This window comes from Lemur catta, chromosome 23 (genome assembly GCF_020740605.2).
Source record: "Lemur catta isolate mLemCat1 chromosome 23, mLemCat1.pri, whole genome shotgun sequence".
NCBI lineage: Eukaryota > Metazoa > Chordata > Mammalia > Primates > Lemuridae > Lemur > Lemur catta.
The window spans coordinates 30,677,342-30,704,530 of NC_059150.1; positions in this window are offsets into that span (position 1 = coordinate 30,677,342).

A 27,189-nucleotide genomic window follows, 5' to 3' on the forward strand; every position below is an offset into this window, starting at 1 on the left:
CCCTATGCCTAACGCCCAACACTAACTCTAAACCCTAACTTAACATGAACCCTTAATCCTAACCCTAACACCTAAACCTACTCCTAGTCACTAACCCTAACCATATTCTTAATCCCTTACACTTATCCTAAACGTAATTCTCACACTTCTTCCATTCGCAGAGATAAGCAAGCCTACAACCAACCCGAGCCATGCGTGAGATGAGCTCCACCCCAGCATCCCAAGTGAGAGGCAGGGTCCCACGCCCTGGGTACAATGGAGTGGGGTCCCGGTGATGCTCCCTGTTCCCAACCCAGCATAGAGTAGATAGGGCACATGCGTTAACCCTAATCCCTAAGCTTAACCGCTACCACTAACCCTAACCATAATATCTAAACCTAACCCTACTGCTAACACTAACCTTAACCTTAACACTAAACCGAACCTCTAATCTCTTACTCTAACCCTAACCTGTAACCATAACCATAGTACCTAAACCATAACACTAACTGTAAAACACTAACCATAACCCTAACCCTAATGACAACCCTAAGCCTAACACTACCACTTACAACATCTCTAGCCCTAACCCCAACCAAACAATCGCCCTAACCCTAACACTAACCCCTAACACTAAGCCCTCACCCTAACACTGTTAATCCCTAATCCTAACCATAATACTAACCCTAAATCTAATTCTCAGACTTCTTCCATTCTCAGAGTTAAGCAAGCCTACAATCCTCCCATGTCATCCGTATATGGAGGCTCTGCCACTGTGTCCTGCATAAAACCCACAAGCCCATATCCAGTGTATGATAGAGTACGTTCCTGACGACAATCCCAGCCCCCCAACTCACCACCCTAGTTCAGCTAGGGCTCATGCCCTAAGTATAAACACTACCCCTAACCCATAACCCTACCCCTAAACATAAACCTAACCCTAACCCTTAACCATAAATCTAACCTCTTACACTAACCCTGAACCCTGATATTAACCCTAACTGCTAAGCCTAACAATAATGGTTAACTCTAACACTAATCCTAACCTGAACCCTTAAACCTAACCCTAAAACTAAAGCACAAACCCTAACCCTAACCCTTAACCCTAAACCTAACCCTAACCATTAACCCTAAACTTAACCCTCAAACCTAACCTTAACACAAACTCTTAACACTAATACTAACCCTTAACCCTAACCCTAACCTTAACCCTTAATCCTAATCCTAACCCTTAACCCTAACCCCTAATCCTAACGCTTATCCCAACCCTAACTGTTAACACTGACACTAACCGTTAACCCTGACCCTAACCCTAAACCATTAACGCTAATACTTAACTGTAACCCTAACTCTTAACCCTAATCCTAACCCTTACACCTGACCGTAACCCAAACCCCTAGTCCTAACCCAAACACTAACCGCTAACCCTAAACCTAACCCCTAACCCTCATAGTAACCCTAACCCTTAACTCAAAACCCCTAACCCTAACCGTAACACTGTTTCTCAAACTTCTTCCATTCTCAGAGTTAAGCAAGCCTACAATCCAGCCATGCCATGCATGAGATGAGGCTCCGCCTGAGTGCTGCATGACAGTCAGGGCCCTAGGCCCAGGGTACGATGCAGTGGTTTCGCAGCAACCCTGCCCGACCCCTCTCACTATAGTAGACAGGTCCTGTGCCCTTAAACTAACCTGTAAATCTAAGCCCTAACACTAACCCTAACACCTAACCCTAAACCTAACCCTGGACCATAAACCCCAACCCTAACTCTAAACCCTAACTTTAACCCTAACCCCTAACTCTAACATTAACCCTTAAACCTAGTCCTAATCCCTAACCCTAACGGTAATCCTAACCCCTTATCCTTATCCTAAATGTAATTGTCACACTTCCATTCACAGAGATAAGGAATCCTACAACCAACCCAAGCCATGCGTGAGATGAGGCTCCGCCCCAGTATCCCAAGTTAGAGGCAGGGTCCCATGCCCTGGGTACAATGGAGTGGGGTCCCGGTGATGCTCCCTGTTCCCGACCCGGCATAGAGCAGAAAGGGCCCATGCATTAACCCTAATCCCCAATATTAACCGCTACCCCTAACCCTAACCTTAACACCTAAGTCTAACCCTATTGCTAACCCTAACCCTAACCCTAACCCTAATGCTAAACCCAACCTCTAACCCCTAAATCTAACCCTAACTCATAAGCATAACAGTAGTACCTAAACCACAACACTAACTGTAAAACATTAACCCTAACCCTAATGACAGCCCTAAGCCTAACACTACCACTTACAACATCTGAATCCCTAACCCTAACCAAACAAGCACCCTAACCATAACCCTAACCACTAACCTTAAGCCCTCACCCTAACACTAACGTTAATCCCTAATACTCACCATAATCCTAACCCTACATCTAATTCTCAGACTTCTTGCTTTCTCAGAGTTAAGAATGCCTACAACCCTCACATGCCATGCATGAAAGGAGGCTCTGTCACTGTGTCCTGCAGGAATCCCAGGGACTCATACTCAGGGTATGATAGAGTGGGTTCCTGGTGACAATCCCAGCACCCTAACCACCCCCAGTGCAGACAGAGCCCATGCCCTAAGCATAATCACTACCCCTAACCCATATCCTAACCCTAAATATAACACCTAATCGAACCCTATTGGTCACCTTAACACGTAAACCTAACAATAACCCTAACTTTAACCCCTTAACCTAACCGTAATGCATGACAATTACATTGACAACAACGCCTATTCCATGATTCTAACCCTAACTCCAAGTTATAACCGTAACAACTAATCCCTAAACCTTACCCTAAAGCCTAGACCTAACCTTAACCCTAACCCTAAACCCTAACCCTACCTTAACCTCTTACCCTAACCGTGAACCCTGATCCTAACCTTAACCACTAAGCCTAACGATAACACTTAACAACACTAAGCATAACCTGAAACCTTAAAGCTAACCCTAAAACTAAACCACAAACCCTAACCCTAACCCTAACTCTTAAACCTAAAGCTAACCATAGCCAATAACCCTAACCCTTAACCCTTAACCCTAACCATAACACAAACCCTTAGCCCTAATACTAACCCTTAACCCTAATCATAACCTTAACCTTTAACCCTAATTCTAACCCTCAACCCTAACCACTAAAACTAACACTAACACTTACCCCCTGACACTAACCCTAAACCTTAACCCTAACCTGAACAATTAACTGTAACACTAACACTAACTCTTAACCTAATCCTAACTCTAACACCTAACCCTAACATTAACCCCTAGTCCTAATCCTAACACTAACTGAGAATCCTAAACCTAACCCTAAGCCATAACCCTAACCCTAACACCTAAACCCTAATGCTCACACTAACCCTAACTCGTAACCCCAAACCCCTAACCCTAACCTTAACACTTAACCCTAAGATTAACCGGTAAACCTCACTCTAACCCTTAACCCTAACCATAACCCAAACCATTATTCCTAACCCTTAACCCTAACCCCTAACCCTAAACCCAACCATGAACCCTAAACTTAATCCTAATATCTACCATAAAAATAACTTTTAATACCAAACCTAACGCTAACCCAAAACCTTAACACTAACCCTAAACCCCAAACCTAACCCTTAACCCTAGTCCTAACCGTTAACCCTCACCATAAGCCTTAATCCTAACCCTAATCCTAACCCTAACAATTAACCCTAAACCTAAACGTAACCTCTAACCTTAACGCTAAAACTCACCCTTAACCCTAAGCCTAACCATAAACTTTAACCCTAACACTAAACTTTAAACCTAACACCAAACCTAACCCTTAACCAGAATATTAACCGTTAACCCTAACCCTAACACTTAACCCGAACACTAACCCCTAAACCTGAACCCTACCCTAACCCTAACCTGTAAACCTAACACATAACCCCTAAACCTAACACTAACCTCAAAGCTTAACCCCTAACACTTAACCCTAACAAAAACCCTAACCCATAACCTGAAACCCATAAATCTAAAACTTAACCCTAAGACCAACTGTTAATCCTAACACTTGACCTTAAACTTAACCCTAACTGTTAATGCTAACCCTAATTCTAATCAAAAACCTTAACCCTTAACCTAACCCTAACCTTTAACCCTAACCCTAACCCTTAACCCTAGCCCTTACCTTGAGCTTTAACCCTAATACTAACGTTTAATCCTAACACTAACCCTAACCCTTAACCCTAATCCTAACCCTTAACCCTAAAAACTAACCCAGACCCAAACTCTTAACCCAAACCCTAACTGTTAACACCCTAACCCTTAACCCTAACCCTATGCATAACACTTAACCCTAAAACTAACCATAACCGTTAACTTTAATCCTAACCTTTAAACTTAACTTTAACCCTAACCATTACCCCGTATCCTAACCCTTAAATCTAACCCTAACCCTAACCCTAACACCAACCCCCTGATGCTAGACCTAACCCTAACCCTAACCCTATCCCCTAAACCTAGCTCCTAACCCCTAATCCTAACACTAACCCCAATCCCTAAGCCCACTCCCCTAACCCTAACACTAACCCTAACCCCTAACCCCAAAACCCTAACCATAACCCTAACCCTAATTCTCATACTTCTTCCATTCACAGAGTTAAGCAAGCCTACAACACAGCCATGCCATGCATGAGATTAGTTTCTCCCTGAGTCATGCATGAGAGTCAGGGCCAAAGGCTCAGTGTACGATGGTGTGGTGTTGCGGTGATCCTGTCTGCATCCCTGTCACCATAGACTAGACAGGTCCCCTGCCCTTACAGAGGACCACTCTATCTAAGCCCTAACACTAACCCTAACCCCTAACCCTAAACTTAACCCCTGACCCTAACACCCAACACTAACTCTAAACCCTAACCTTAACCCAAACCACAGAACCTATCCCTAACCATAAATTTAACCCGTTACCCTAACCCTAAATGTAATTCTCACACTTCTTCCATTCAGATATAAGCAAGCCTACAACCAACACATGCGATGCGTGAGATGACGCTCCGCTCCTGTGTCACACATGAGAGCCAGGGTCCCATAACCTGGGAACAACGGAGTGGATTACTGGCCATACTCCCAGTCCCGACCCTGCATAGAGCAGATAGGGCCCATGCCTTAACCCTAATCCCTAACTCTAACCCCTAACTCTAACCCTAAGGCTAAACCTAACCCCTAAACCTAACCCTAAGCTTAACCCTAACCTCTGAAACTAACCCTCATCCCTAACCCTAACCCTAATCCCAACCCCGAAGCCCTAACTCTAACACGAATCCATAACCAAAAGCATAATACCTAACCACTAACACGAATCCTAGAATGCTAACCCTCACCCTAACCGTACCCCTTACAATGAACCTAGCCCTAACCCTAAGCAAACAACGACCCTAACCCTAAACCCTAACCCTAAACACTAGCCCTAACACTAATGTTAGCCCCAAACCCTAACTATATACCTAACCCTAACCCTTTACCCTAACACTAAACCTAATCCTAAACACTAACCCTAATCCTAACCCTAAGTCTAATGCTCACACTTCTTCCATTCTAGGAGTTAAGCAAATCTACTATCTAGCCATGCCATGCATGAGATGAGGCTCTGCCTGAGTCCTGCGTGACAGAGCCTAAAGACCCAGGGTACAATGCAGTGGGGACACAGCCATGCTCCACACCACCAGTGCCCCATAGACTAGACAGGGCGCTTGCCCTAACACTGATCAGTAAACGTAAGTCCTAACCCTAACACTAACCCTAACCCCTTGCTCTACTGTAACCCATGAGTCTAACTGCTAACATTAACGCTAATCCCTAACCCTAACCACAACCCCTAACCCTAAACCTAAACCTAACCACTAAACATAGTCCTAATCCCTAACCATAACACTAACCCTAACACTAATTCTAACCTCAACCATAACCCATACACCTAATCCTAGTCCCTAACACCGAACCCTAACCTTAATCCTAACCCCTTACCCTAAACCCAAATCTAATTCTCAGACCTCTTCAATTTGAAAAGTTAAAGAAGCCTACAATCCACCCATGCCATGCATGAGATGAGGCTATGCCCCTGTGTCCTACTTGAAAGGCTGAGGCCCATGCCCTGTGTACAATGGAGTGGGGCCCAGGCGATCTTCCCAGTTCCCCACCCCTGATAGATCATACACAGCTCATGTCTTAACCTGAATCTGAAACCCTAATCCCTCACCATAACCCTAAAAATAACACCTAACAATAACCTTAATGCTAACTGTAAAACCTAATGCTAACCCTAACACCTTACCCTAACCCTAACCCATACCCTAAACCCTAACTCTAACCCTCCCCCTAAACCTAACGCTAACCCTAAACCCTAATCTTAATGCTAAATGTAAGCCCTAACCCTAACACTAACCCTGGCCCCTAACCCCTAAACATATTTCCCACACTTATTCCATTCTCAGAGTTCAGCATGCCTACAGTCCAGCCACGCCATGCATGAGATGAGGCTCTGCCTGAGTGTTGCATGACAGTCAGGGCCCAAGGCCCAGGGTACGATGGTGTGGTGTTGCAGTGACCCTGTCCGGACCCCTCTCACCATAGATTGTACTGGTCCTGTGCCCTTAAACTAACTGCTAAATCTAAGCTCTAACACTTACCTTAACCCCAAACCCTAAATCTAACCTCTGACACCAACCCCCAACACTAACTCTAAACACTAAACTTAACCTTAAAAGCTAATGCCAACCCTAACGCGTAAACCTAACCCTAACTCTTAACCCTTCACGCTAACACTACACCCTAACCCTAACCAAAACACTTAACAGTAATCCTAACCCTAACACTTAATACTAATTCTGACCCTTACCTAATGCCTAGCCCTAAACATAACCCTAAACCTAACCCCTTACACTATCACTAAGCCCTAACCGTAATGTTAACACTTAACCCTAACCCTAATCCTAACTTTAACCCCTAACCCTAACACTAACTCTGAACCCTAAACCTAATCATAACGCCCTAACCAGAACCATAACACTTAACTCTAAACCTAACGCTAAGCCGAAAACTTAACCCTAAACATAACCCCTAACCCTAATCCTTAACCCAAAAAACCAATAAACCTCACCATAACAATTCATCCTAATCCTAATCCTAACCTTTACCCTTAACCATAACCCCTGACCCCATACACTAACCCTAACACTAACCTCTAAACCTGACCCTAATCCTAACCCCTAACCCTAATCCAAACCCTAAGTTTACCCCTAACCATAACCGCAAGCAGAATCCCTAATCCCTAACCTTAACCCTATCCAAAAACACTAACCCTAACGCTAACCTCTAAACCTGACACTAATCTTAACCCCTAACCCTAAACCTAACCGTAAGTTTACCCCTAACCATAACCGCAAACAGAATCCCTTATCCCTAACACTAACCCTAACAGAAACACCTAACCCTAACTCTAACCACAAACCCTAATGAAAGCCCTAAATCTAACCAAAAACCTTAACCCTAACCCCTAACTGTAACCCTAAACCTAACCCCTAAACCTAACCCTAAGCCTAACACTAAAGCCTAAACCTAACTCTAACCTTAACCCTAACCCTAATCCCTAACACCAAACCCTAACCCCTAACACCTAACACTAACATTAACCCCAAACATAACCCTAACCGTAACCCTAAACCTAACCCTAACCATAACCCTAAACCTAACCCCAAACGCTAACCATAACACTAACAATTATCCCAAACCCTATGCCGAATGCTAACCCTAACCCTGACCCCTAACCATAAACCTAACGGTAACTGTAACACTAACCAAAACCCCTAACCATAACCCGAATCCCTAACCCTAATTCTAACCCAAAGCTTAAACCTAAACCTAACCCTAACCCTGAACTCTAACCCTAACCCTATGACTACTCTTAACCCTAACCCTAACCCTCACCCTCATCCAAACACTAGCCCCTAACCCTAACCCTAACCCCAACCCTTAAACCTAATCTTAACCAAAACCCTAACCTTAACCCCTAACCTTCACACTAACCCCTAACCCTAAACCTTACCCTGTCACTTACCCCTAAACCTAACACTAAGCCACTAACCCTAACACTAACCCCGGACTCTAACCCTAACCCCTAACCTTAACACAAACCCTAAACCCTAACACCAAATCTCAAACCCTAACCCTAACAGTTAACCCTAAGAATAACTGTTAAACTTTACCCTAACACTAACCCTAACCCTAACCCCTCACCCTAACCCAAATTCTAACCCTAACCCCAAACCTAAACTTAATCCTATCCTCTAAACCTACCACTTACCCCTAATCCTAACCCTAACCCTAACGCTAGCCCAAAGCATAAACCCTAACCCTAAACCATAACCCTAACCCTAACGCTAACCCTTACCCCTATCCCTAATGCCTAACCCTAATTCTAACCATAGACCTTAAAGGTTACCCTAACCATAACACCTAACCCTCACTCTAACCGTAACCCATAAACCTAACCCTTATCCTACCCTTACGTGTAACCATAGCTCTAACCCTAGCCCTAGACCTAGACCTAACAATAGCCCTAGACCTAGCTCTAGACCTAACCATAGCCCTTGCCCTAGTTCTAGCCCTAGCCCTAACCCTAGCCCTAGCCCTAACACTAACATTAACAAAAAACCTAACCCCAACCATAACAACCCTAATCCCTAATATAACCTTAACATTAACCCAAACCATTACCCTAACCCTAAAAGCCCTAACCCCTAACCGTAATCCTAATGCTAACCCTAATCCTAACCTTAACACCTAACCCTAATCCTAATACTAACCCTAACCCTATACAGAAAACTAGCCCTAACCCCTAACCCTAATCCCTAATTCTAACCCTAAGAGTAACCCTAGCTCTTACCCAAACCATAAACATAACCCTAAACTCTAACCCTAATCCGAAACTACTAATGCCTATCCCTAACCCTAAACCGAACACTATCCCCAACCCTAACGCGAACACTATCCCCTAACCCTAACCCTAAACCTAACACCTATCTCTAACCCTATTTCTAATACTAACCCTAACGCTAAACCTAACGCTTACCCTTAACATTAACCCTAACTCATAACTCTAATCGTAACCCTAACATTAACCCCTAACCCTAAACCTAACCGTATCCCTTACCCCTAAACCTAAAACTAAACGCCTAACCCTAATACTAACGCCAAAGCCTAACCCCTAACCTTAACACTATCCCTAACCCCAAATCCCAAACCGCTAATCCTAAACCTAACAGTTAACCCTATGACTAACCGTTAAACATTACCCTAACCCTTAACCCTAAATGCTACCCTAACCATTAACCCTAAAGCTAACACTTAACACTAACCCGAACCATAAAGATAACCCTAAACTTAACCCTAACACCTAACCCTAAACCTAAACATAACCTTATCCCTAACCACAAACCTAACGAGAACACTAACCCAAACCCTAACTCCTAACCCTAACACTAACTCTAACCCCCTAACACTAACCTTAACCCTAATCCCTAACCCTAACCTTAGCCCTAAAACTAACACAACCCTAACACTAACCCTAACCCTAACCCTAAACTAACCCTATCATAACTCCAATCCCTAACCCTAATCATAATCCTAAGCCTAAGCCTAAGCCAAACCCTAACATTAACCCTAACCGTAACCCTAAACCTAAACCCTAACACTAACCCTAACCTTAACACTAACCCTAACACTAAGTCTTAATCCTAAACCTAACACTACCCGTAACCCTAAACCCTAACCGTAACCCTAACCCTAAAAGTAACCCTTAACTCTAAACCTAACCATCTTACACTAACCCTAACGCTAATCCCTAACCATAAACCTAAAACTAACCCTAACCATAACCTTAACCCTAACACTAACACTAGCCCCTAACAGTAACCTGAACCCTGAACCTAACCTTTAAACATAAACTTAACCATAAACCTAACCCCTAACCCTAACACTAACCCCTAACCCTAAACCTAACCCTATCCCTTACCCCTAAACCTAACACTAACCGCTAACCCTAACCTTAAACCTAACACCTATCCCTAAAACTACTTCTAACATTAACTCCAAACCTAAACCTAACCCTTACCCTTAAATTAACCCTAACCCATAACCCATAACCCTAACCCTATCACTAACCCGTAACCCTAAACCTAATCCAATCCCTTACCACTAAACCTAAAACTAAACCCCTAACCCTAATGATAACCCCAACCATAACCCCTAATACCTAACCTTAACACTATCCCTAACCCAGAACCCCAAACTGCTAACCCTAACACTAACAGATAACCCTAAGACTAACCATTAAACATTACCCTATTGCTAAACCCTAAATGCTACCATGACCATTACACCTAAACCTAATACTTAACACTATCCCTAACCCTAACACTAAACCGAACCCTAACACCTAACACTAACCCTAAACCTAACCCTATCTCTAACTACAAGCATAACTAGAACACTAATCCTAATCCAAACTCCAACCCTAATCCCAACCTTAACCCACTAACACTAACCCTAACGCTAATCTTTACTGCTAATCCTAAACCTAACACAACTCTAACACTAACACTAACCCTAACCTCACCTTATCATAACCCTAAAAGCTAACCTTAACAGTAACCCTAACCTTAAACCCTAACACAAACCATAATCTGAACCCTAACCCTAACCCTAAATGTCAGCCTAAGCCTAAACCTAACACTAACCCTAACCATAACACTAACCCGAAACCCTAACGATAATGCTAACCCTGACACAAAACCCTAAACCTGAACCTAAACTAACCCTAACCCTAAACACTAACTGCAAGCCTAACTTTAAAAGTAACCCTTAACTCTAAACCTACCCCCCTAACACTCTCTAACCCTCACCTCTAACCCTAACCCTAACACAACCCTAACCCTAACCATAACCTTAACACTAACCCCTAACCCTAAACCTAAACCCTAACCCTAACCCTAAACCCTAACCATAACCCTAATCCATAAACCTAACCCTAAGCCTAAACCCTAACCCTCACCCTAACCCTAATTCTAAACCCAGACCCTAACCCTAAACCAAACCATAACCCTAACCCTAACCTCTAATGATTAACCCTAACCGTATCCCTAACACTAACCTCTAAACCATAACCCTAAATGTAACACGAACACTAATTCCTAACCCTTACCCAAACCCTAACCCCTAACCCTAACCCCAACCCTAACCCCTATACCTAATCCTTACTGTAACCCTAACCACTAACCCTAACCCTAATGCCTAACCCTAACCCTAACCCTAACCCTAGCCCTAACCCCTAACCCTAACCCTAACACTAGACCTAACATTAACCCTCACACTAACCCTAGTCCTAGCCCAAACCCTAACTCTAACCTTAGCCCTAAACCTAGCCCTAACTCTAACATTATCCATAAGCCTAATAACCCTAACCCCTAATACTAACAATGACACTAACCCTAACCACTATCCTAATCCTAAAAGCCCTTACCCCTAAACATAACTGTAACACTAACCCTAATGCTAAACGAAACCCTAACCATAACCCCTAACCCTAACCACTAACACTAATCTTAATTCTAACCTTAACCCTAAACATAAACCTAGCCCTAACCCTAACCATAACATTTTCCCTAACTCTAACCATAACCCCTAACCCTAACCCTTACCCTAAACCTTACCCCTAACGCTAACACTAACCCCTAACACTAACCATAAACCTAACCCTAACCATAACACTAAACCTAACCCCAAACACTAACCCAAACCCAAGCCCGAACCCTAACAACCATAACCCCTAACCCATACTCCTAAACCTAACCCTAACATTAACCACTCACCCTAACCCTCACCCTAGCCCCTAACACTACCCCTAACCTTAGCCCATAACCTTAATTCTAACCCTAACCATAACCCTAAACCTAACCCCAAACCCTAACGCTAACACTAACCATAACTTCAAACACTTACTGGAACCGTAAACCTAACCCTTAAGCTTAATCTTAACCATAACCCTAACACTAACCCATTACCCTAACACTACCCCTAACCCTAAAATTAATCCTATCCCATACCCCTAAACCTAACACTAAACCCATAACCCAGACACTAACCCCAAATCCCTAACCTTAACACAAACCCTATCCACTAACCCCAAACTTCTAACCCTAACCCTAACAGTTAACCCTAAGACTAAATGTTAAGCGTTACCCTACCCTAACTCTAAATCTAACCACTAACTCTAACAGTAATTCTAACCCTAACCCTAAACCTAAACCTAACCCTAGCCCCTAACCCTAACTCTAAACCTTAATCCTAACACTGAACCTAATGCCAGCCCTAACCATAAACCCTAACGTTAACACTAACCTCTAACCCTAACCATAACCCTAACCGCTAAGCCTAAACCTATCCCCTAACCTTAACCCTAACCCCAAAACCTAACATTTGCGCTAACCGTGTCTCCTAACCCTAACCCTAACACTATCCCCTAACTGTAATCCTAACCCTAACCTGTAACCCTAAACTTAAACCAAGTCCTAACTCTACCCCTATTTCTAAACCTAGCCCTAGCCCTAGCCTTAACCCAAGACGTGACGCTAGCCCTACCACTAGCCCTAGCTCTATTCATAGCCCTAGCCCTAGCCCTCGCCCTGACACTAACACTAACCCTAAACCTAACCCTAGCCCTAGCTCTAGCCCTAAACCTAGCCCTAGCCCAAACCTAGCACTATACATATCCCTAAACCTAACCCTAACAACGCTAACCTCTTACACTAACCCTAACCCCAACCCTAACCAAAACCCTAACCCTAACAGCTCTAACCACTAACCCTAAAGTTATACCATCACACCCTCAACTTAACACTAACCCCAAAACTTAAAACTAACCTAAACCTAAACGCTAACACTAACCCGAAAACTTACCCTAACCCTAACCCTAACCCCTAACACTCACCCTAATTCTAACGCTAAACCTAAACATTAACCTAATGGTAACCCATAACCCTAATCCTAATTCCTAATCCTAACCCTAAACCTAACGCTAATCCTAATCATAACCCTAACTCTAACCCTAACTCTAATCCCTAACCCTAAACCTAAACCTAAGCCTAAATCACAGCCTTAACCCTAACCCTAACTCTAACCCCTAACCCTAACACTAAACCTAAATGTAACGCTCACCCGAAACCCTAAGCCTAACACTAACCTTAACCTAACCCTAACCCCTAACCGCTAACCATCACACCTAACCCTAACCGTAACACTAACCCCTAACCCAAACCCTAACTCTAACTCTAACCCCTAACCCTAACCTGAACCCTAACACTAACACCTATCCCTAACATTTACCGTAAACCTAACCACTAACAATAACCCTAAGCCCTAACACAAACACTAGCCCTAACCCCTAACTGTAACCCTAGACCTAACTCTAACCCTTCACACTAGGCCAACCCCTAGCCCTAACCCTGACACTAACCCTAACCCTAACCTAACCATAGCCCTAGCCCTAACCCTAGTCATAACCCAAAACCTAACACTATCCCTAACCTAACCCTAAAAACCCTAACCTCTTATACTAACCCTAGCCCTAACCATAACCATAACCCTAACGCTAATAGCCCTAACGACTAACCCTAACTCTAATGGCTAACCCTGACCCTAACCCTAACCCTGACCCCTAAAACTACCCCTAACCTTAACCGCTAACCCAAACCCTAATGTTAAACCTAAACCTTACCCCTAACCCTAACCCTAACTGCTAAACCTAACCCTAACGCTAACCTTAAATCTTCCCCTAACCCTAAACCTAACCCCTAAACCTAACCCTAACCCTAATTCTAACACTAACCCTAAACTTAAACATAACGCTAACCCCTAATCCTAAACTTAAGCCCTAATCCTAATGTTAACCCAAACTGTGACCCTAACCCTAAACCCTAACACTAACCCTAACCTTAACCCTAACCCTAACACTAACCTAAACCTAACCCTAATCCTAACACTAGCCCGTAACCCTAAGCTGAATCCTAAACCTAACCGTTAACCATAATCTTAACCATAAACCTAACCCTAACCCCTAATACTAACACTAACACTGAACCCTAAACCTAACTCTATCCCTTACTCCGAAATCTAACACTAACCCCAAACAATAACACCTAAGCCCTAACGTTAACAGTAACACTAACCCCTAACCACAAACTTCAAACCCTCACCTTAATATTTAAACCTAAGACTAACTGACAAACCTTATGTAACCCTGATTCTAGGCCTAACCCCTAACCCTAGCCTTACTTCTAAACCTAACCTGAAATCTAAACCTAACCCTTGCCCCTCACCCTAACCCTAACAATAACCCCTTTTCCTAACACTATCCCTAACGCTGACTCTACCCATAAACCCTAACCGTAACCCTAAACCCTAAACCTAACCCTAACTCTAAGCCCAAACATTAATCCTAACCCTAACTCACCCTAATCCGTACCCTAGCCATAACTCTAACCCTAGCTCTAAACTAGCCCTAGCCCTAACCCTAGCCCTAGACCTCAACCTAGCCCTAGCCCTAGGTCTAGCCCTAACCATAGTCCTAGCCCTAGCCCTGGCACTACCCCTAAGCCTAAACCTAACCCTAGCCCTTGGCCTAGCCCAGGACCTTGCCCTATCACTAACCCTACCCCCCTAACACTAACACTATGCCTAACCCTGACCCTAAGACTAACAACACTAAGCCCTTACACTAACCTTAACCCTAACCATAAACATAACCCTAACCCTAACAGCTCTAACCCCTAACCCTAACTGAAAACCCTAACACTAACACTAAACCTAACCCTAACCGAAAAGCCTAACCCTAACGTTAACACAAAACCTAAACCTAATTCCTAACCCTAACAGTAACAATAACACTAACCCCTATCCCTAACCATAATACTAACACTAACCGTAAATCTAAACCTAACCCTAAACCCTAACCCTAAACATGACCCCTAATCCTAACCCTAAACCAAATCCTAAGCCTAAACCTAACTCCTAACTATATCACTAACCTGAACTCTTACTCCTGTCCCTAACCCTAATCCTAATTATAATCTCTAACCATAACCCAAGCCCCCTAACAGAAACCCTAACGCCTAACCCTAACCCTAACACTAACCCTAACACCTAACCCTAACCCTAATCCTAACCTGTAAACCTAAACCTAACACTAACCATGAACCTAAACCTAACCCCAAATCCTAACCCTAACCCTTACCCGAAACCTAACAACCCTAACCCCTAACCCTAATACTAACCCAAACACTAACCCCTAACCCTAACCCTAAACATAACACCTACCCCTATCCCTACTTCTGACCCTAACCCTAAACCTAAACCTAACCCTTACCCTTAACCTTAACCCTAACCCATAACCCTAACCCTAACCCTAACACTAACACTAACACCTAACCCTAAACCTAATCTAATACCTTACCACTAAACCTAAAACTAAATTTCTAAGTCAAACACTAACCCTAAACCCTAACCCATAACCCTTAACTTTAACACTATCCCTAACGCTGAACAACAAACCGCTAACCCTAACCCTAACAGTTAACCCTAAGACTAACCATTAAACATTACCCAATGCTAAACCCTAAACGCTACACTGACCATTAACCCAAAACCTAACACTTAACACCAACACTAACCCTAACACTAAACCGAACCCTAACACCTAACACTAACACTAAACCTAACCCTATCCCTAACCATAACCCTAACAAGAACACTAACCCTAACCCTAACTCAAACCATAACCCTAAGCTTAACCCACTAACCCTAACTCTAACGCTAACCCTAAGCCTAACGCTAACCCTAAGCCATAACACTAACCCTAACCCTAACCCTAAACTAACCCTATCATAACCCTAAACCCTAATGCAAACCCTAACCCTAATCCCATAACACAACCCTAACACTACAACTAACCCTAAGCAGAAGACTAAGCCTATCCGTAACACTAACCATAACCATAACCCTAACCCTAAACCCTAACACTAACCCTAATCTTAACCCTAACCCTAACAATAAACCCTAAACATAAAATTAACCTAACCCTAACCCTAAACACTAACTGTAACCCTTATCCTAAGAGTAACGGTTAACTTTAAACCTAACTAGCTAATGCTAAACCTAAAGCTCAACACTAACCCTAACACTAACCCTACCCCTAACACAACCTGAAACCTAATAATAACCCTAATTCTAACGCCTAACACTAACCCTAATCCTAAACCCTAACCCTAACCCTAACCCTAAACCCTAACCATAAATCTAATCCCTAACCCTAACACTAAACCGTAACCCTCATCATATCCCTAACTCTAAACGCTAACCTTAAACCTAATCATAATGCTAACCCTAACCCCTAAGCCTAACACTAACCCTACTCTAACCCTAACTCTAAACACTAATCTTAACCCTAAACCTAATCATAACGCTAACCCTAACCCCTATCCCTAACCCTAACCAATAAACCTAACCCTAATCCTAACCCCTAACCCTAAACCTTACCGTAACCCTAACCACTAATGCTAACCCTAACCCCTAACCCTAACACTAGACCTTACACTAACCCTCACACTAACCCTAGCCCTAGCCCAAACCCAAACCCTAAACCTAGCCCTAACCCTAACATTATCCCTAACCCTAACCCTAACACTAACAACCCTAACTCATAATACCAACAATGACACTAACCCTAAACATTACCTTAACTGTAAAAGCCATAACTCCCACCCCTAAACCTAACGCTAACCACTAACCCTAATCCTAACCCCTAACCTTAACCCTAACCCTAACACCAAACCCTAATCCTAATTCTAACCTTAACCCTAAACATAAACCTAGACCTAACCCCTAACCCTAACACTAACCCTAACTCTAAACCTAACCCCTAACACTACACTTATCCCTAACCATAATCCCTCACCGTACCCTTACCCTAACCCTAACCCCTAACGCTAACACTAACCCCTAACACTAACACAAAACCTAACCCTAACCACTAACACTAACCCCTACCCTAACACTAACCCCTAAGCCTAACTCTAACCCTAACCCCTATCCCTAACCCTAATGCTAAACCTAACGCCAAACCCTAACCCAAACACCAGCCCTACCTTAAAACTATCTCTAAACCTAACCCCTAAAGCTAATGCTAACCCTAACCGTAACACTAAAACTAAACCCCAAATACTAACCCTATCCAAACCCTAACTGGAACCCTAAACCTAACCCTTAACTTTAATCTTATCCACAACACTAACACTAACCCATAACCCTAACACTGAACCCTAACCCTAAACCTAATCCTAAACCCTGAACCCTAACACTATCCCCAAACACTAACCCCAAACAGCTAAACTCAACACAACCCCTATCCCCTAACTGCAAACCTATACATTAAACCCAAATAGTTAACCCTAAGACTAACCATTAAACCTTACCCTAACCCTAACCCTAAACCTAACCACTAACACTAATCATAAGTCTAATCTTAACCCTAAACCTAAACCTATAACTAAACCTTAACCCTAACCCTAACTCCTAAACCTAAACCTAACCATAACGGTAACCCAAAAATAAAACCTAATGCTAACCCTAACCCCTAACCCTAAACCTAAGCCCTAACTCTAAACTTAACCCTAACCCTAACACCAAAAGCTAACCTTTACCCTAACAGTGTCTCCAACCCTACACAAACCCTATCTCCTAACACTAACCCTATCCCTATAACTAACCCTAACGCTATCCCCTAAGCATAAACCTAACACTAACAATAAACCCAAATCTGACTCCAAACCCTAACACTAACACTAAACTGAACCCTAAAAACCCTAACCCCTAATCCCTAACCCTAACCCTAACCCGAACACTAACCCCTAACCCTAAACCTAAAACTAACACTGATCCCTAACCCTACTTCTAACCCTAACCCTAAACATAAACCTAACACTTACACTTAAATTTAACCCTAACTCATAACCCTAACAATAACCCTAACACTAACACCCCTAACCCTAATCCTAACCTTATCCTTTAACCCTAAACCTAAAACTAAATGCCTAACCCTAACAGTAATCCCAATCCCTAACCTGTAACCCCTAACCTTAACACTATCCCTAACCCTGAACCCCAAATGGCTAACCTTGACCCTAACAGTTAACCTAAGACTAACCGTTAAACATTACCCTAACACTACACCCTAAATGCTACCCCGTCCATTTACCCTAAACCTAACAATTAACACTAACTGCAAACCTAAAAGTAAACCGAACCCAACCCCTAACCCTAAGTCTAATCCTAAACAATAACCCTAACCCTAACCCTACTCTAAACCCTAACCATAACCCTAATCCCTAACCCTACCCTAACCCTAAACCTTAACCCTAACCCTAACCCTAACCCTAACTGTAAACCATAACCCTAAACTTAAACCTAACCGTAATGCTAACCATAATCCATAAGCCTAATGCTAAGCCTAAGCCCTAACTGCTAACTCTAACCCTAAACATAACACAAAACCGTAACCCCTAACCCTAACCCTAACAATACCAGAACACTAAACCTTAACCCTAAACCTAACCCTAACCCTAAACCCTAACAGTAACCTCTAACCCTAACCCTAACACCTGTCCCTAACCATTACCATAACCCTAACCACTAACTCTAACCCTAACATCTAACCTTAACCCTAGCCCTAAACCCTAACCCTAACCCTAACCCTAGACCTAACAGTAACCCTCACACTAACACTAGCCCTAACCCAAATCCTAACCCTAGCCCTAGCCCTAGCCCTAACCCTAACCATAGCCCTTGCCCTAGCCCTCACCCTAGCCCTAGCCCTAACCCTAACATTATCCCTAAACCTAACCTTAACCTTAACAACCCTAAGCCTTAATACTAGCCATGACACTAACCCTAACCTTTACCTTATCCCTAAAAGCCCTCATCTATAACCCTAACCCTACCCCTAACCCAACACTAACCCTAACCCTAACCCTACCACCTAACACTAACTCTAACCCTAATCACTAACCTTAATCTGAATTCCAACCCATAACCTAAACATAAACCTAGCTCTAACTCCTAACCTTAATCCTGAACACTAACCCTAACCCTAACCTCAATCCTAACTTTAACCGTAACGCTAAACCTAACCATAAAACCTAGCCCTAACTGTAACCGGTAACCCAAACCTTAACCCTAACACCTAACCCTAACCCTAACATTAACCCTTACCCCCAAACCTAACCCTTACCCTGTGTCCCCTAACATTAACGTTAACCCTATCCCCTAACCCTAACCCTAACGCTAACCCCTAATCCTAACCCTAACCTAAGCCCTAACTCTAAATCTAGCTCTAATGATAGCCATAGCCCTAGCCCTAGCCCTGGCCCTACACCTCACCCTAGGCCTAGACCTAGCCCTGACCCTAACTCTAAGCCTAAACCTAAGCATAGCCTTATCCCTAACCCTAGCCCTAACCCAAAACCTAACACTATCCCTAACCTTAACCCTAACCCTAAAATCCCTAACCTCTTATACTAATCCTAGCCCTAACCATAACCATAAAACTAACGCTAACAGCCCTAACTGCAAACCCAAAGGCTAACCCCCAACCCTAACCCTAACCCCAAACTCTAAAACTAACCCTAACCTTAACTGCTAACCCTAACGCTAAGACTAAACCTTACCCCTAAACCTAAACCTAACCCTAAACCTAATTCTAACACTAACCTTAAACTTAAAACTAATGCTAACCACTAACCCTAACCCCTAATCTTATCCCTAACCTTAACGTTAACCCAAACAGTTACCCTAACCCTAAAACCCTAACACTAACCCTAACCTTAACCCTAATCCTAACAATAAACCCTAAACCTAACCCTAATGCTAATCACGACCCTAAACCTAACCTTTAACCACAATCTTAACCATAAACCTAACCCTAACCCCTAACACTAACACTAAGACCTAACCCTAAACCTAACACTATCCCTTACCCCTAAATCTAACACTAAACTCCTAACCCTAACACTACCCCAAACACTAACCCCTAACCCATAACATTAACAGTAACACTAACCCCTAACCCCAAACCTCAAATTCTAACCCTAACAGTTAACCCTAAGATTAACTAATAAACCTTACCCTAACCCTGACACTAGGCCTAAGCTCTAACCCTAACCTTAATTCTAAACCAAAACTGAAACCTAAACCTAACCCTATCCCCTAACGCTAACCGAAACCCCTATCCCTAACCCTATGCCTAACGCTCACCCTACCCATAAAACCTAACCCTAACCCTAAACCCTAGCCCTAACCCTAACCCTAAGCCCAAACCCTAACCCTAACCCTAACTCACCCTAATCCATACCCGAGCCCTAACTCTAAGCCTAGCTCTAACCTAGCCCTAGCCCTAAACCTAGATCTAGACCTCACCTTAGCCCTAGCCCTAGGCCTAGCCCTAACCATAGTCCTAGCCCTAGCCCTGGCACTAACCCTAACCCTAAACTTAACCCTAGCCCTAGCCCTAGCCCTAGCCCTTGCCTTATCACTAACCCTAGCCCTACCCTAACACTAACACTATCCCTAACCCTGACCCTAACACTATCAACACTAAGTCCTTACACTAACCCTAACACTAACCATAAACATAACCCTAATCCAAACAGCCATAACCCCTAACCCTAACCAAAAACCCTAACACTAATGCTAAACCTAACCCTAACCGATAAGCCTAACCCTAATGCTAACACAAACCCTAAACCTAATTCCTAACCCTAACCATAACTCTAACCCTAACCCCTATCCCTAACCATAACTCTAACACTAGCCCTAAACCTAAACCTAACCCTAACCCCTAACCCTAAACATAACTCCTAATCCTAACCATCAGGCTAAGCCTAAACCTAAATCCTAACCAGATCGCTAACCCGAACCCTAATGCCTAACCCTAACACTAACTCTAACTCCTAACCCTAACCCTAACCCCCCCAAGCATAACCCTAATGCCTAACCCAAACCCTAACACTAACCTTAACACCAACCCTATCCCTAACCCTAATCCTAACCTCTAACCCTAAACCTAACACTAACTGTAAACATAAACCTAACCCCAAATCCTAACCCGAAACCTAACAACCCTAACCCCTAACCCTAACCCTAGCCTAACCCAAACACTGACCCCTAACCCTAACCCTAAACCTAACACCTATCCCTAACCCTACCTCTAACCCTAACCCTAAACCTAAACCTAATCCTTACCCTTAACCTTAACCCTAACCCTAACCCTAATACCTAATCCTAAACCTAATCTTATCCCTTACTCCTAAACCCAAAACTAAATCCCCAACCCTAACACTAACCTCAAACCCTAACCCCTAACCTTAACTCTATCCCTTACCCTGAACAACAAACCACTAACCCTAACCCTAACAGTTAACCCTAAGAGTAACATTAAACATTACCCTAATGCTAAACCTTAAATGCTATCCTGCCCATTAACCCTAAACCTAACATGTAACACCAACCCTAACCCTAACACTAAACCGAACCCTAACACCTGACACTAACCCTAAACCTAACCAGATCCCTAGCCATAACCCTAACAAGAACACTAAACCTAATCCTAAATCGAACCCTAACCCGAACCTTAACCTATTAACACTAACCGTAAACCTAATCCCTAAACCTAACCGTAACCCTAAACCTAATACAACACTAACACTAACCCTAACCCTAACCTAACCCTATAACTCTAAAACCTAACCCTAACTCTAATGGTAACTCCTAAACCCAACCCTAACACTAACCTTAACCCTAAGCAGACGCCTAAGTCTATCCTTAACACCAACCCTAACTGTAATCCTAACCCTAAACCCTAACACTAACCCTAAACTTAACCCTAAACCTACCACTAAACAGTAAACATAAAATTAACCTAACCCTAACCTTAAACACTAACCATAACCATAACCCTAAAAGTAACCCTTAACTCTGAACCTAACCCCCTAACACTACCCCTAATGCTCACCAATAACCCTAACACTAACCTGAACCCTAACACAACCTGAAACCTTACAATAACCTTAACCCTAACGCCTAACACTAACCATAAACCTAAACCCAAACCCTAATCCTAGCCCTAAACCCTAACCATAACCCTACTCCCTAAACCTAACACTAAACCCTAACCCTCACCATAACCCTAACTCTAAACCCTAACCCTAAATTAACCATAATGCTAACCTTAACCTGCACCCAAGCCCTAACTCTAAACCCTAATCCTAACCCTAAACCTAATCATAATGCTAACCCTACCCCTATCCCTAACCCTAACCCTTAATCTTAACCCTAACCCCTATCCCTAAACCTTAATGTACCCCTAACCACTAACTCTAACCCTAACCCCTAACCCTAACACTAGCCCTAACCCCTAACCCTAACCCTAACTCTACCTCTAACCACTAACCCAAACCCTAACCGCTGACCCTAACCCTAACAATTAGCCCTAACCCTAGCCCTACCCGTAACCCTATCCCTAGACCTAACCTAACCCTCACACTAAACCCTAATCCTAAACCTAATCCTATCCCTTACCCCTAAACCTAACATGAAACCCCTACCCGAACACTAACCCCAACACTAACCCCAAACACCTAACCTTAATAAAAACCCTATCTCCTAACCCAAAAACCTCTAACTCTAACCCTAACAGTTAACCATTAAATCTTACCCTAACCCTAACACTAACTCTAACCACTAACCCTAACCCTAATTCTAACACTAACCTTAACCCTAAACCTAACACTAACCTTAACCCTAAACCTAACACTAAATCCAAATCCTAACCCTAACCCTAGCCACTAACCCTAACCTTAACCATAACCATGAACCTAACCCCAGAAACCTAACCTTTACCCTAACCGTGGCCCCTAACCCTAACCCTCATCCTAACCCCTACCCTAAACCTAACCCTAACCACTAACTCTAACCATAACCGAAGCCCTAACACTAACCCTAGCTCTAACACTATCCCTATCCCTAGTTCTAGCCCTAGACCTCACCCTGCCCTAGCCCTAGCCCTAGCCCTAACCATAGCACTAGTGGTAGCCCTGACAGTAACCCTAACCCTAAATCTATCCCCAAAGCTAGCCCTAGCCCGAGCCCTAACCTTAAACTTAAATCTAAACCTAGACCTAACCCTAAACCTAACTCTAAGCCTAGCGCTAAATTTAACCACATTCCTAAACATAAATCTAGGCCTAGCCATAACCCTAGCCCTAGCCCTAACACTAACTCTATCCCTAACCCTAAACCTAACTGTAGCCATAGCACTAGCAATAATCATAGCCCTTGCGCTAGCATTAAACCTAAACCCAAACCAAACACTAACCCTAGCCCTAAACCTAGCCCTAACCCTAGCCCTAGCTCTAGCCCTAGCCCTAACCCTAACCCTAGCCCTAAGCCTAACACTATCCCTCACCCTAATCCTAACCCTAACCCTAACAACCCTAGCTGCTAACACTAAACCTAACGCTAATCCTAACCATAACCCTAACACTAACAGCCCTAACAACTAAATCTAACCCTAACGCTATCCCATAACCCTAACCCTAACATCAAACCCTAACACTAACAGTAACCCTAACCCCTAACCTTAACTCTAACGTTAACCCTAACCCTAACACCTAACCCTAACACTAATCCTAAACCTAACCCCTAAAGCAAACTCTAAATCTAACCCTAAACCTAAACCTATCACCTAACCATAACCCTAAACCCTAATCCTAACTGTAACCCTAAAACCTAACCCTAACCCTAAACCGAACCTCTAACCTTAATCCTAACCTTAACCCGTAGACCCTAACACTAACCCTAACCCCTAACCCTAACACTAACCCTAAAGCTAAGAATAACCCTAACCCTTAACCCCTAATCCGTAACAGTAAACCTAACCCTAACCCTAACCATAGCCCTAAACCTAGCCCTAGACCTAGCCCCAACACTACCACTAACCTTATCCCTAACCCCAACCCTAACACTAATCCTAAACCTAACCCCTAAACCAAATTCTAATTCTAACCCTAAACCTAACCTCTAACCTTAATCCTAACCCTAACCCATACACCCTAACCCTAACCCTAACCCCTAAACTGTAACACTAACCATAACCCTAACACTAACACTATCATCTCTTAACCCTAACCTTAACCCTAAAGCTCAGACTAACCCTAACATTATCTTTAACGCCTAATCTGTAATCCTAACCCTAACCCTAACCCTAGATCTAGACCTAGCCCTAGCCCTTACTCTAACTTTAATTCTAGCCCTAGCCCTAGCACTAACCCTAACCCTATCCCTAATCCTAGCCCTAGCCCTAGCCCTAACCCTAACTCTAACCCTACCTCTAACCCTAACCCTAACATTGAAACCTAATCCTAACCCTAACCATTAACCCTAATCTTAACCCTTTACCCTAACCCCAACTTCTAACCGTAACACTAACCCCTAACCATAAACCTAACCCTAACCCTAACTGCTAAATCTAACACTTAACCCCTTAACCCTAAAACTAACCCAAAACTCTAACCTCTCACCCCTACCCTTAACATTAACAGTATCCCCTATCACCAAACCCCTAACCCTAACCCTAACAATTAACCCTAAGCCTAACCATTAAACCTCACCTTAACACTTAAACCTAACACTTAACCCTAAACTTATCCCTAACCCTTAACCCTAACTGTAACCTTAACCCTAACCCTTAACCCTAAACCCTGCCCTAACCGTTAAACCTAACCTTAACCCTTAACCCTAACCCTAACCCTTAACCCTAATACTCACCCTTAACCCTAACCACAAACCCTAACCCTAACGCTTAATCATAAACCTATCCTTAACCGTTAAGCCTAACCCTAACAAAAACACTTAATCGTAATACTAACCCTCAACCATAACCCTAACCTTACCCTTAACCCTAATTCTAAATCTTCACACCTAACCCTAACCGTAAACTTTACCCCTAACTCTAACCAACACTCACCGTAGCCCTTAACACTCACCCTAACCATAACACTTAAACCTAACCCGAATAATTAACCATAACTGTAACTCTAACCCTTAACCCTAATCCTAACCCTTACCCCTAACCCTAACCTAACCCCTAGTCCTAACCCTAACATTAACCCCTAGCCCTAAACCTAACCACAAACCCCTAACCCTAACCCTAACACTTAACCTTAAGGCTAATCATTAAACCTTATCCTAACACTTAACCCTAATCCTAACCCTAACCTTAAACATTAAAGCTAACCTTGCCCCTTAACCCTAACCCTAACCCAAACCCCTAACCCTAACCATAAACCCTAATAATAATCCTAACCATGAACCCTAAACCTAACTCTAACACCTAAACCTACAAATAACCCTTAACCCTAGCCCTAATGCTAACCCAAAAAATTATCCCTCACACTAAACTCTAACCCTAACACTTAACCCCAACCCTAACCCTTAATCCTAACCCTAGTCCTAACCCTAACACTTTACCCTACCCCTAAACCAAACTCCTAACCTTAACCCTAAACCTTGCCCTTAACCCTAAATTTAACTGTAAACTTTAACCCTAACACTAAACTTTAAGCCTAACGTTAATCCTAACCCTTAAATCTAATCTTAACCCTTAACCCTAACCCTAAACCCTAACACTAACACTAAACACTAAACCTAATCCTAACCCTAACCCTATGCCCTACACTAACACTTAAAACCTAACCCTGACATAAACCCCAAACCTTAACCACTAACCCCTTACCCTAACAATACCCTAACCCCTAATCCCAAACCCCTAATCCTAACCCTAAATGTTAACACTCACCCTTACCCTTAACCCTAACCCTAACCCTGAAGCCTAACTCTAACACTTAACCCTAATCTTAACCCTAACCGTTAACCCTAACACTAATCCTTAACCCTAAACTTAACCCTAACCATTAACCTTAACCCTAAACCTTAACCCTAACACTAACCCTAACACTAAACCCTAATACTATCCTTTAAACCTAACCCTTTATCCTAATCGTAACCCTTAACCCTAACCACTAACACTAACTCTAACCCTTAACACATACCCTAACCGTTAACACTCACCCTAAACCTTAATTCTAACCCTAACCCTATCACTTAACCCTAAGCCTTAACCCTAACCCTAACACCTACTGCCTTAACCTAACACTAACCCTAACCCTTAACCTCTAAACCCTAATGCTAACACTAACCCTAACCCCCTAACAGCAAACCCCTAACTGTAACCATAAACCATAATTCTCACACTTCTTCTATTCTCAGAGTTAAGCAAACCTACAATCATTCCATGCCATGCGTGAAAGGAGGCTCTGTCACTGTGTCCTGCATGAAACCCACGGGGCCATATCCAGTGTAGAATAGAGGGGGTTCCTGGCGACAATCCCAGTCCCGTAACCCAACACCCTAGTGCAGCCAGGACCTGTGCCTTAAGCATAAACAGTACGCCAAACCCATAACCCTACCCCCAAACCTAACACGTAACCCTAAATCTATTGCTCACCATAACTCCAATAACGTAGCTTTTTCTAAACTGTAGTTTGGAAGAAGTTTGAGAGTCATATATAGGAACGATTTCATTCATTCAGAGAAAGCAATTACAGGGAGTTTATTTGTAGGCTTGCTAAGCTCTACTTTGGAGGAAGTCGAGACTCATATATAGGAATGCTTACATTCACAGAAAGCATCTATGGGGGGGTGATTTCTAAGCTTCCTAAACTCTAGTTTGGAAAAAGGGGAAAGTCATGTATAGGAACGCTTACATTCACATAGAGGAAGGAAGTATCTGCGGGGATTTGCAGTATTGCTAAAATCTTAGATTGGAAAAATTGCGGGAGTCATATATAGGAATGTTAACATTCACTTAATGAAAGTAACTGTCAGGGGGTGGTTTCCAGGTTTGCTATACTCTAGTTTGGAAGAAGTGCGACAGTCTTATATAGGAAGGCTTACATTCACTAAGAGAAAGCAAATATGGGTGGGTGCATTGTAGACATGCTGAAC